This window comes from Ailuropoda melanoleuca, chromosome 1 (assembly GCF_002007445.2).
Source record: "Ailuropoda melanoleuca isolate Jingjing chromosome 1, ASM200744v2, whole genome shotgun sequence".
Classification (NCBI taxonomy): Eukaryota; Metazoa; Chordata; class Mammalia; order Carnivora; family Ursidae; genus Ailuropoda; species Ailuropoda melanoleuca.
In genome coordinates, this window is record NC_048218.1 from 20,088,851 (window position 1) to 20,102,549 (window position 13,699).

General features: G+C 36.0%; 1 pseudogene; it reads left to right on the plus strand.

The window, feature by feature from the left end:
- The window catches only part of LOC100466042, a 128,682-nt pseudogene that overhangs the window by 18,786 nt on the left and 96,197 nt on the right, over positions 1-13,699 (plus strand).

A 13,699-nucleotide genomic window follows, 5' to 3' on the forward strand; every position in this document is an offset into this window, starting at 1 on the left:
TCTAAGTGCTTTGTACATATTATTTCATCTAATCTTCATAATAATATAATAAATTGGGTAATCATTATTCTGATTTTTTTTCTCTTGTAAGGGAGTGGAAACATAGAACGGTTGAGTGCCTTGACCAAGTTCCACAGGCAAGGATCTCAGGTCTTGCAACTGTAGGCTATGAAGCCTAAACAAATACCCAAAGGTGACTTTTCAGATGCAAGAGAAGAGGCATAGATCATGATGCTATTAGGGGTATAACCTGATAATGACATGAGGTTTTTTATCCAAAATAAGTGTAAGAATAGATTGCTATTTAGGCATAGAAAAATCCCATATTCATTTGTGGGATACATCTATCTTGCAAATCCGAAAACTAAGGGTTTCCACAAATCATTATTATTTTCTTGGATTCAGTTAAAAATTAAAATTCTGGGGAATCAAGATATTGATTGAAATCATCATATTTGAAGGATTTAATTGATAGTGTGATATTTATTAGTCACACAGTTAGCAGGCTGTGAAAATTTGGCTGTAATATTCAAACATATCCTACTGACATATTACAGATGCTTTCAATTACAAATTCTACAAAATTAATACAGACATCTTTTGGTAACATCTTTTTGGCTTTGCAAAACTTTTTTTTATCAAAGTACCAAATATGTTTTACATGAATGATTCTTTAAGTAAACGTATAGTTTACTAAATATTCAGACTCTATCTTAAAGTTTGAGAAAATTAGAACAACAAATGAATTTTTAGGGGGGAAAAACAACTTTCCATTAAGTAGTTTCCTATCTTATACATGAGACATCCAAACCATTATCATAAATATAGGTTCAGCCCAATCCAAATCAATTTGATTTGATTAAACACATATTTATCCTGCTGACATACTGTATGCTTCACTATAATCTGCTTGTCTGATTTACACGAAGATAGTACTTACAGAATAAAACACTGTAGCTTTAATTGTGGGGCTCTAGAAAAAATACAATCTAAGAGCTCAAAAATATCACTTAAAAAAAGAAAGGAAAAGCAATCTCAGTATTTGAGAAATTCTTTTTTTATTTGTTGACTTATTTCTTCCTACTAACTTCCTATTATAGTTATTATCTTTTCACTCATTCATTCAATGTATTCATTTATTAACTTATTTACAAGTCTTTTTTGAGGGTCATTTATATTTCTGAAATGTGCTTGATACGTGATATAGTATAATAAAAGAGACTTTCTCCGGGCTTCCATAATATTTACTGTCCAAGAGTCATTCAATATTATATAGTGATAATTTAGAAATGATTAATTTTGAGAACTTTAAATTCTCTTTAAGTCAACAGGTGACATGTAAAATTACATTATACATTATATAATAAAGGCAAACAGGCTCCTTTATTCATAAGAATAAGTTGACATTATCCCATAAACGTAAGTAAGGTAGGGGTTTTGATAATTGGGGTAAAATTCCCAAAAGATGGAGACACAGATCTGTATCATTTTCTTGATAAAGTAGATGACACAAAATCATTGGTGTTAGAGGAGTGAAAATAAAAACCAGAAAGCAAGGCTGTGATTTTTCTTACCCCTCTTCTTTTGCCAAAACTATAGGTATGAGTGGTACATTGCCAAACAACTTAGAAGCTGTCATATGATGAGGATATTTATGGGATGACAGAACTGAATGTGACCTCCCACAAAGGAGTAAGAGATACTCAGAAGTGAGGCCTCTGGTCCTTTGGTCCCAGAGAATACTCTGGGAAACCAGGCAGGAAACTGCAGAAGAATGTCTACCCCACTCAAGCCAAAGTGATGATAGTAAAAGATCCAGAATGAATTTTTAAGAAAGCAGAATTGTTACTTTTATATGCTACATACTTACATTGAATATATTTATATTTTTTAATCCTTGCATTAAAAGAAGTAGCAAAACAAATTAAGATGATCTAGTCTGTTCCATATTTTAGGTATGCTCAGGAGTAATGGGAAATATGCTTATTCCAATGGACAATAATCTACAAAATTTATTACCTTGAATATGTGGGCAGAGTGCAATGAAATGAAATTATAACAATTAAGATTTTGAAAATAATTCTAATGGGAAAATCATAAAAGAAAAGAAAAACAGGATTCAAGAAACAGAATGAGTCTTTCATAATTCTCTCTCTTTGTTTTCAAAAAGATCAAAATCTGGAAAATCAAGTAAAAACAATTGTTTACTTTTTCAGAAGGTAAAAAAAAATATCCATAACATGTCTGAAACATATGTTATGTTAACATGTTAAACATATGTTATGCATAATCAGAATATGGACGTCCCCTGACTGGCAAACGCTTTGGAGAGAAAGCAAAGGGAAAATTTGGCTGGTACTGGCTAGAGAGGCACATGAACAGCCAGAGACCCTCTAGGACCAGATTTAATCCAAGCTTCTGCCAATGTAAAGGCAACTGATGATCCTTAGATTACTTCTTTCTCCAAGGTTCTTTGCTCTCAGATAGTTGAATGCCTCTAAGCTTTCTTCTTAAATAGATCTCGGCTGCTTTTGTCAATGACACTCTTTAGAAGAGATAGTTGTTGGACTTTTCCTAGTTATCGTTAATGAGAGTGTTGTTCTTCCATTAATTTTTCTGTCATGGGAGTCTTGAACATGATTTATAATGTAATATAATTTACATTTTTCTTGCCATCATTTCTCCTCTCATTTGTTTTATTCTTAACATGATCCATTTTGTCCTATATTTTACTTTCGGGTCATGTGGATTATCCTAAGACTTTCATACTATTTTTAATACAATGACCATGCTTCATTGCCCTATTTACTCATTTATTTAGTCAAAAAATATGTGTGAGGATTTCCTATTTTATTGGAAACAATATTAAATAACATAGGGTTTTTTCACTAACAAAACTTCATTCTGGGGGCAAAGAACAGGCAATGAAAAAAATAATTTCTATGCATTACAAAACAAAATTTAGGGGATAAATATCTGTTTAAAATGCATGAGGATAGGAGTGCCTCGGTGACTCACTAGATTGAACTTCGGATTCCAGTTTTCCACTCAGGTCTGATCTCAGTCTTGAGATCCAAGCCCCTCCTTCTCAGGCTCTGCACTCAACAAGAAGACTGCTTCTCTCCCTCACCCTCAGCTCCTCCCATAGCTGTGCCCTTGGGCTCATGCTCTCTCTGTCTATCAAATAAATAAATAAATAAATAAATAAATAAATAAATAAATGTTTTAAAAAATGCATGAGGTTAGTTGAAGACCACTTTTGCAAACATCAGGGAAACAAATTTTAAATTTATAAATCTTTATTCTAACATTAAGAAAGTTCTTTAAAACTTGTGCTAAGTCATTAAAAACCAGTATGCTGCTCTCCTTAAAAGTTGATTTCAAAATAAGAATAGCAGAAACATATAACTATTCTTTCTTTCTTGGAAAAAAGTGTTAAAGGTCATTTCTAATCAGTTGGATATTTTTTTTTCTTTTTTTAATCTGACTCCTGTCGAGCATGGAGCCCATTGCAGGACTTGAACCCATAACCTGGAGATAAAGACCTGAGCTGAGATCAAGAGTCTGAAGCTTAATGGACTGAGCCACCCAGAAATCTAGATAAGTTTTTTCTAAGATAGAAAGTTAGTCATAGAAAGATTATATACTCTTTCTTCAAACCATGTGATGTGAAACCATCAGGGAGTCTGTAACATTCCAATCACACACAGTGAAAGTCTATGTTTGTTATTAAAAAATACCAATGACATTTTTTAAAGAACTGGGACAAACAGCCCTTAAATTTGTGTGGAACCAGACAAGGCCATGAATTGCCAAGGAAGTGTTGAAACAGAAAAACAAAGCTGGGGGCATCACGTTGTCAGATTTCGAGCTGTACTACAAAGCTGTGATCACAAAGACAGCATGGTACTGGCACAAAAACAGACACATGGACCAATGGAACAGAATAGAGAACCCAGAAATGGACCCTCGGGTCTTTGGGCAACTAATCTTTGATAAAGCAGGAAAAAACATCCAGTGAAAAAGACAGTCTCTTCAATAAATGGTGCTGGGAAAATTGGACAGCTATATGCAAAAGAATGAAACTTGACCACTCTCTCACACCATACACAAAGATAAACTCAAATGGATGAAAGACCTCGATGTGAGACAGGAATCCATCAAAAACATAGAGGAGAACATAGGCTGCAACCACTTTGATATCAGCCACAGCAACTTTTTTCATGACACATCTCCAATGGCAAGAGAAACAAAAGAAAAAATGAACTTGTAGGACTTCATCAAGATAAAAACTTCTGCACAGCCAAGGAAACAGTCAAAAAAACTAAGAGGCAGCCCACAGAATGGGAGAAGATATTTGCAAATGACACCACAGATAAAAGACTAGTATCCAAGATCTACAAAGAACTTCTCAAATTCAATACACGGGTAACAAATAATCAAATCAAAAAATGGGCAGAAGGTGTGAACAGAAACTTTTCCAATGAAGACATTCAAGTGGCTAACAGACACATGAAAAAGTGTTCAAAATCATTAGCCATCAGGGAAATTCAAATCAAAACCACAGTGAGATACCACCTTACACCAGTTAGAAAGGCAAAAATGGACAAGGCAGGAAACAACAAATGTTGGAGAGGATGTGGAGAAAGGGGATCCTTCTAACACTGTTGGTGGGAATGCAAGTTGGTACAGCCACTTTGGAAAACAGTGTGGAGGTCCCTTAAAAAGTTGAAAATAGAGCTACCCTATGATCCAGCATTGCACTACTGGGTATTTACCCCAAAGATACAGACGTAGTGAAGAGAAGGGCCATATGTACCCCAATGTTCATAGCAGCATTGTCCATAATAGCTAAATTTTGGAAGGAGCCAAGATGCCTTTCAACAGATGACTGGATTAAGAAGATGTGGTCCATATATACAATGGAATACTATTCGGCCATCAGAAAGAATGATTACACAACATTTCCAGCAACATGGATGGGACTGAAGGAGATTATGCTAAGTGAAATAAGTCAAGCAGAGAAAGACAATTATCACACGGTTTCACTCATTTATGGAACATAAGAAATAGGAAGATCGGTAGGAGAAGGAAGGGAAGAATGAAGGGGGGTAAACAGAAGGGGGAATGAACCATGAGAGACTGTGGGCTCTGGGAAACAAACTGTGGGCTTCAGAGGGGAGGGGGATGGGGGATTGGGATAGGCCAATGATGGATATTAAGGAGGGCACATACTGCATGGTGCACTGGGTGTTATACGCAAATAATGAATCATGGAACATTACATCAAAAACTAAGGATATACTGTATGGTGACTAACATAACATAATAACAAATTATTTTTAAAAAATAAAAATAAAAAAGATATTGTCTCATCAGTTCACTTCATAGCCTGCTCCAAATTTGTCATAGAATGGGGCATCTTACGGTACCACAAAAATACAGGCTTTATCACAACTAATGGTTTACTGTAGCCTGGTTATTTTTTATCCACAGTTATTTAAAAAAATCTCAAATAGTAGTAAGTTAAAGGCAGAAAATCTAAAAAGATGAGAAGATAGTGTGAAGACAGACACCATTAGGTAATAAAGTCCCTAACAGATAAGGATGGCTTGAATTGAGACCTAACTGACAAGAAGCTGCCATTCCAAGACTTGAGGGGAAGTCTTCTAGGGAGTGGCAACAACAAACACTAATGCTCGGTGGCAGGAATAAGCTTGGAAAGTTCAAATGTACTGAAGAAACCTACACTGATTCGAAGCCAGACAGATTAGTTGTTGGAAAGAGAAAGAGTGCATTCAAGGTCTTGATTTTCCATGCTCTAATCTGGCCCCAGCTTACTTCTCCAACCACTCTCCTCTTTGCTAAGTGTCTATGATCGTCATTTCTGTTAGTACCCCTCAAGCAAAAATGGTAGGAGACATATCAGAATTCTCATGCTCTCCCCTTCTCTTCCAGTTCTATCAAGTAGTCAAGTATTTTCACCATCATGTCCTCCTACTCTTATCCAAATAAATGCTTCTTATATTGCCATCTTGATTCTATAGCTGGAACATGCTTCTTTTTTTTTTAAATTTATTTATTTGACAGAGAGAGAGACAGCCAGCGAGAGAGGGAACAGAAGCAGGGGGAGTGGGAGAGTAAGAAGCAGGCTCCCAGCGTAGGAGCCTGATGTGGGACTCGATCCCGGGACTCCGGGATCACGCCCTGGGCCAAAGGCAGATGCTTAACAACTGAGCCACCCAGGTGCCCCTAGCTGGAACATGCTTCTTGTCCATAGAATCTATCCTACTTCTTCATGGAGCTCCACTTAACTGAGGAGGAAACTTTTTCATCCCTAAAATATTTTACATTTGGAACATAAATATTTTTTTAAAGATTTTATTTATTTATTTGAGAGAGAGAGAGAGAGAACACATGAGAACGGGGGAGGGACAGAGGGAGAGACACAAGCAGACTCCCCACTGAGCAGGGAGCCTAACTGAGGGCTCCGTCCCAGAACCCCAAGATCTTGAACTGAGCCAAAAGCAGATGCTTAACCAACTGAGCCACCCAGGCACTCCAGAACATAAACATTTGATGAGAGCTTATAAATTACTAGAAACTATTCAAAGGACTTGACATTCACTAGTATCTCTAATGTTCTTGACATGCCAAGATGTTGAATATAATTCTTACACATCTATCACAGGTGAAGAATCTGAGCCGCAAGGGTGCCAGCCTATTTTCCAAAATTCACACAAGAAAAGGATGCTGTGGGGGTTTAGAACAAGATCTCTTGTTCTAGACTTCATGCTTTTAATCACTACAATTTTACTCCTTTCCAAGGCTATATACTTTAACCTTATTCCTAACCAACTTTCAGCCATAAAACAAAGAAAAAGTAACGGGGGGAAAACCCTATTTAATTTGTAGTGGAGATTCTGGTTAGCTTTGCTTTTCTGAGGTCAATTAAAATGTAAATAAGTAATTAATCATAATTTATTATGCAATACAAAAAGTCTATGGGTAAGAGTGATTTCAGTGTCTGCTTCTCCTCCTTAAGCATGCTTATCCAGGTCAGCTTGCTCAATAGCAAGGCCATTCTTCCATTATTATATAAAATACTTATCCATTCAGCACAGAGCTACACAATTTTCTTTAGCAATACCAGAGATGTGAGAGCCATTACATAGCAATCTGTCATAGGAAGTGAGCTCAACATATTCTGGCTACTTCAAAAAGAAGCTCCTACATATCTGAGTGATGGCTATATACTTTTTTTCTTTCCCCCCTGGGAGCTATAGCTCCAGAGTTCCTAATTCAAAATAGAAAGTTGGAGAGAAAGACGATGAGATATTCTCATTTTGCAAGTTTGTTGATTTGTTTTGTTTTTAAAAGCTTAGCTATGGTGAACTTAAAATTGTTCTTTCAAGTTTTGTGGCTCTTACATAGTTAATTAAACTGTATCCTAGAATCTAAGGGTAGGTCAAATGCAAACTTTAGTTTGTGTGTGTGTGTGTGTGTGTGTGTACCTGTGTGCTTTGTGTTTTGTGAGTTTTCCACATATTTCACATATTCACAGATATTGTAGTAGTTATTGGAATAATCTTTACTAGAGGCTAATAGTAATTGCCATTTACAACTAGAAATCCAGATCACATAATCTAATCATAAATATAGTCAGTGTCTAAATATGAAATTAAATTTTCAAAGTTTTATAGAAATCATTATCCTTTGCTTTCCTGCTTTAGCAGCTATACATTCACTGATTTCAAAAACCAAATTGTTTATTTTTTACCTTGGAGGAACATGAAAATCTAATAATTCATTTATGGTGAAAGCTTGGACGGAAAAACATTCCTATCACACATATTTTTCTATTTCCCTTTTTATCATTTATCTATCTATCTATCATCTATCTATCTATCATCTATCTATCTATCTATCATCTATCTATCTATCATCTATCATCTATCATCATTTATCTGTTTTTTCGCCTCTCTCCATCCATACATCTATCTATCTGTCACCCTACTTCTTTATTAATATACTTCTCAGAATTATGAATTAATGACCTATATGCTCTCCCCCCACCTTACCACAACAACTCTTGTTGATCATAAAAACACCAGGAGGAGGACTTTAATAATATCTCTCCCTCTGAGTGTCTTGCAAAGTACCTTGCTCATAGTAAGAATTAAAAAATGCTGTTTGGGGGCGCCTGGGTGGCACAGTGGTTAAGCGTCTGCGTTCGGCTCAGGGCGTGATCCCGGCGTTATGGGATCCAGGCCCACATCAGGCTCCTCCACTATGAGCCTGCTTCTTCCTCTCCCACTCCCCCTGCTTGTGTTCCCTCTCTCACTGGCTATCTCTATCTCTGTTGAATAAATAAATAAAATCTTTAAAAAAATGCTGTATGATGAATCAGTTTATGATGATTTTTTAAATTAAAATTGTAAAGGTTATCAACTGTTTAATATAACAAACTAACTCATCTAATGGAACTAGTGAAAAAGAATGCGCTTCTACTGCAGTATATGGAAAATCTTATTTCATATTCCCTTTCACTTCTATGCATGATATTTTTTTAAAGATTTTATTTATTTATTTGACAGAGAGAGAGACAGCCAGCAAAAGAGGAAACACAAGCAGGGGGAATGGGAGAGGAAGAAGCAGGCTCTCAGCAGAGAAGCCTGATGAGGGGCTTGATCCCAGAACGCCAGGATCACACCCTGAGCCAAAGGCGGATGCTTAACGACTGAGCCACCCAGGCGCCCCTCTATGCATGATATTTTAGACTAGTTTTTTTCAATAGGTTTATTCATTAATTTAACAAATATTTATTGAGTGATGACTTGGTGACAGTTCCTATTGCAATGACTGAATAATCAGAAAAAAAAACAGNTAGACTAGTTTTTTTCAATAGGTTTATTCATTAATTTAACAAATATTTATTGAGTGATGACTTGGTGACAGTCCCTATTGCAATGACTGAATAATCAGAAAAAAAAAACAGGAAAGAAAGAAAGAAGAAAGAAAGAAAGAAAGAAAGAAAGAGAGAGAGAGAGAGAGAAAGAAAGAGAAAGAAAGAAAGAAAGAAAGAAAGAAAGAGAAAGAAAAAGAAAGAAAGAAAGAGAGAGAGAGAAAGAAAGAAAGAAAGAAAGAAGAAAAAGAAGGAAAGAAAGAAAGAAAGAAAGAAAGAAAGAAAGAAAGAAAGAAAGAAAGAAAGAGAAAAGAAGCAGGTAAGCATGTGTCCTCTTAGAGTTTATATTCTAGTATAATAAGACAATTCAAAAAATAATGTGTGTGTCTGTGTGTGTGAATGTGTAGAGAGATAAAATATGGGAGAGGGAAATTTGTGGCTGAGTGGTCATAATCTTTAATACATTCAGCATGATATTTGAGTAAAATGGTGAATGAGATGAGGAAATGGAAGAACAGTTCAAGTAGAAGAAGGGGAAGAGGACTCGCACTGCCCCGCAGGTTGCAGCATGTTTGGTATGCTGGAACAAGAGCAGAGGACAATAGACCTAGAGTGGTGTGAGTGACCTAGGAGGCATGACACAGGATGCCAATGTCCAATGCAGGTCCAGATTTTGTAAGCTATTGAGAGCCACTGTAAATCCTATGGCTTCAATTCCAAAGAAAGTAAAAGTCATTAGGTGATTTTGAGCAGGGACACAACATGATCAAAGTGTTGGGCATTGTGATGTGCACACCACCTCACACTGTAATGAAGGTCTTGTTTCTTCAGCTACAGGGCTACCACTGACATACTGACATCTTTACCTTGCAGATACTTCAGAGTTTTTCAGAGCTGCAGGGCACTCCCTTGCCCAAATCCATGCCCTTCTCAGGGTGCAGTCCACAAGAATTGCCCTCCAGCCTTGAGACACTTTGGGATGGCTCTAAAAGTTCTTTTCAGATCCAGAGCTCCTAGAGGGGAAGGCTGTCTTTGTCGTTTTGTCTTTCTCACACTTTGCCCTCTCCCATTGCTCACTCTGCTGTTTTTCTCTCTCAGCACAGGTATTAATGTGAAGTATACACCTTAATACTCATACTGCAAAGTGGGTTTCATCTCAGAATTTGCTTACTAAGAAGTCCAACCTGTGACATTGGCTATATGTTTTTACAGGTTTACTGTGGGGCTTGTGTTGAGAATAGAAAGAGAAGGTAGATAGGTATAGGGAAACTAATCAGAAAACTATTGAAGGAATGTGGAGATTTTGGTGTCTTAGACTTGGCTGATAGTGGATAAAGTGGTAGAATATGAAAAACATATTAATTATCAAATTAATATTGAATATGGGATATGACAGGAAGATGAGCCAATTATGTCTCTCAAAATTTAAGGACTAAGAAAAAGAGAAGAGTTGGTATTAAATGAAATAGGGAAGACTACAAAAGAGGCAGGTTGGAATAAAGTCTGTAGGTACAGTTTTTGTCATTTTAGGTTGACACGACTATTAGACATTCAGGTACAAATTCACAAGAAGCAATTGGATATGCCAATTGGAGTTCTGGGAATAGTTCTACACGAGAGGTATATGTTTGGTAATCATCTATGTGTATTAAAGCTGGAACTATATTCAAAACAATGAAGCTGGTTGATATCACAAAAGGAGTACATATGGAAAGATAAAAGATCCAAAGATAGTCCTGGAAACTTCCAATGTAAACAGGTCAAAGCAAGGCAAAAATCTAAGAATGCAAGATGAAAGGAATGCTACTGAAAGAGGAGAGTTGTTCTCATGAAGTGGGTGAAGAAAGTACATGGTTGAGAAACATTATTTATATTAAATTCTGCTGATAGGTTACAAATGAAGAGGATGGAGAACTCTCCATTAGGTGTCAGAAACAGATGGTCATTGGTGACATTGACAGGAACAGTGTCCGTGGAGTGGTGCAGTCAAAGCCTAAACAGAGGTGCATTCAGGAGAGGACTGAAGAAAAACAATGAGAATAGCAAGTAGAGGAATCTATTTTGGGGGAGATTTCTGTAAAGTGAAGTTAAGAAATGAATTAGTGATTACTGGGGAAAATAAAGTCAAGTGAATGTTGTTTTGTTTTTAGATCACAGAAATAATAGCATGCTTGCCTGCAGCTGGGGAAGAGCAGTAGAGAAGGGAGTCGGTGCTGCAGCCATAGAGAAGAGTATTGCTGGAGTGGTGAACTGAAGGACAGAGATGGCCTGAGATCTAAGACATAAGATGAAGACTATGAATAGCTAAGCCAAAGCAGCAGAAGAAATGGTAGAATATATGGAGACAGATAGGAATAGATGGGTAAATGGACTAATAGGAACTTGTAGAAATGCCATCTCTTCACTTCTACGTGGTGAAATAAAAAACATGGTTGCTTGCTGGGAATGAAGATAGGTGAGGGAATGCTGAAGGCTTGAGGAGAAAGCTGAGGTATTAGGTACAAATTTTGTTCAGTATTTATCTTTACTTCTAACAGCTCATGAATTGAATTCATAGTTGTGGCTTGCTGTTGTATTCTACAAGATAATTCATATCAATAAAATAATAGATTTATAGGAACTGTCCTATATAATCATTTGATAAGAAAATTGATTGTTTGTTTACCATCATAATTTAAGAAAGGATAAAAAGATCTTTCATTTTCCCACCAGCTTTCTTTTTAATCTGATTTTATGCCCTAGGCAAAGCAGGGCATTGATTTCCCCAAGCAAATTGCTTATACAGAGCTATGATGACAACTCTTCTAGCAGTCCTTAGATCAATGATAACTAATAAATAGTGTCTGTGTCTTTTTGAAATATTTGTTTACAAGTTACAGAAACAGATCAGGCTATCTTTAGCAAGACAAAGTAATTTATGGGAAAGATATGGGATAGCCCATAGCATCAAACAAAGGCTACAGTAAGCAATCCTTGAACAGACTGAAACAGGAGAAACCCGTATTTTTTATAAGTCAATGGGCAATCTCCTCAGAAAACAAAGACAGGATGGATTTACCTAAATGAATGACTCAACACACCAATATCTTTTATAGGAACTATAAAAACAGTGGAGCACTTGTTCCTTCTTCTCTTTCTAGTTAAGGCCAATGCACTGGAACACCTCATTTGTTCAAAGGTTGTGAAAATTCAAAGCAATGAAAGATTGTTTTGATATTAAAACTGGAATTAGGCTGAACCTTTTTAGTTTCATACATACTAGGCATTACAATGAAGCCATTGGTAGTGGATTATGATTAGGATAATCAGTGAAATTTAATGTTTCAAATGTTTTATTTATCTTCATGTCCTATTTCTATTATGTTCCTTACTTAATGGTAACATGTTACCATGTCACGTAGCTTTCACTCAATCTTTCAGAACTACTGATTAAAAATAGATAATACCTTGTTTTCATCTCTCTTCCTTCTTTTTATTCATTACACTTATTAGACTAAGTTTATTATATTATTTTAGATCCTAATGGGCAAATCCAAATTCTTAAATATAATGTTAAGAACTGGGTCTCTGCAAAAAGAACCGCAATAATTATTCATTTGCAAATATTTACGGCAGGCGATATTGTTGAAGTGTATCGTATGGGTAATTCTTTAAAGATTTATTTATTTATTTTAGAGAGAGAGACAGAGAGTGTGAGGGGGGGCAGAGGAAGAGAGAGAATCCCAAGCTCTCCCTGTTGAGCAAAGACCCCAATATGGGGCTCGATCGCATGACCCGTGAGATCATGACAAGAGCTGAAACCAAAAGGCAGACATTCAACCGACTGGACCACCCAGATGCCCCATATGTGTATTCGATTCATACCATTTTCTCATTTCAGCATCAATATTTTCTAGTTACTGATATATTTAATTACATCATTCAGAGTTTACAGCACAATACCATAACTAGGCTATCACTTCCCCAACTTTTGTTTAGAATTAAATCATCCTTAACCTCCCAATCTCTTAATACTTAACCGTATCAGTATATATTAGGAGAGTATTATCTAGTCTGTTTGATGTCATTGGTCATCACAATCTTAGTATGCCATCATGTTCTAGATTTCCTCATTGACTAAATTTGATGCTGGTCTTTTGGTTCTTCTGTTTATTGGAAAAGAGTATAATAATTGAATTAAGGGGGACAAAAGAGAGCTAGAATACGGTCAAGCACTAAACAAAGAGTGAGAAAAAAGGGAGGGAAGAGAGAATTAATAGAGATACAAAATGTTTCAGTTGTTTAAAGTAGAGGTAGAAGGAATGATCAGGGGTATTCTAGGAATTAAGAACTCTTTCTTGTGGAAGTCAGAAATTTCTGGAAAATTGACTATGAATTCAAGAACTAATAAAACAAAATTCTATCAGTTTCTTTTTACTCATCTGAATGTTATATGGCAATTTCTTTTATCTCATATTCATTTCTTTTGGTTAATTCAACTTGCAGGGTTTTTGTCTACTATTCAATACATTATAATGTATTTTTCATTTATGTTTCAAAATATGATCCATCCAAAATTATGAATTTTTTAGCTATACACTTATTTCTAGATACCTCAATTTTCTGCCTTTTATTCATTCTTCAGCTTTCTCCTCTTAAACTATTTTTTTCTTTCTCCCTTTCCCTCTTCCTTCCTCTCTCTCTTTCTCTGTCTCTTTCTGTCTCTATCTCTGTCTACCTCACTTATTATTTTAAAGAGGCTCTGATGTGGGCAAGAGAGAGACATCTTTCTAATATATTCTTCATCCAAGAGAT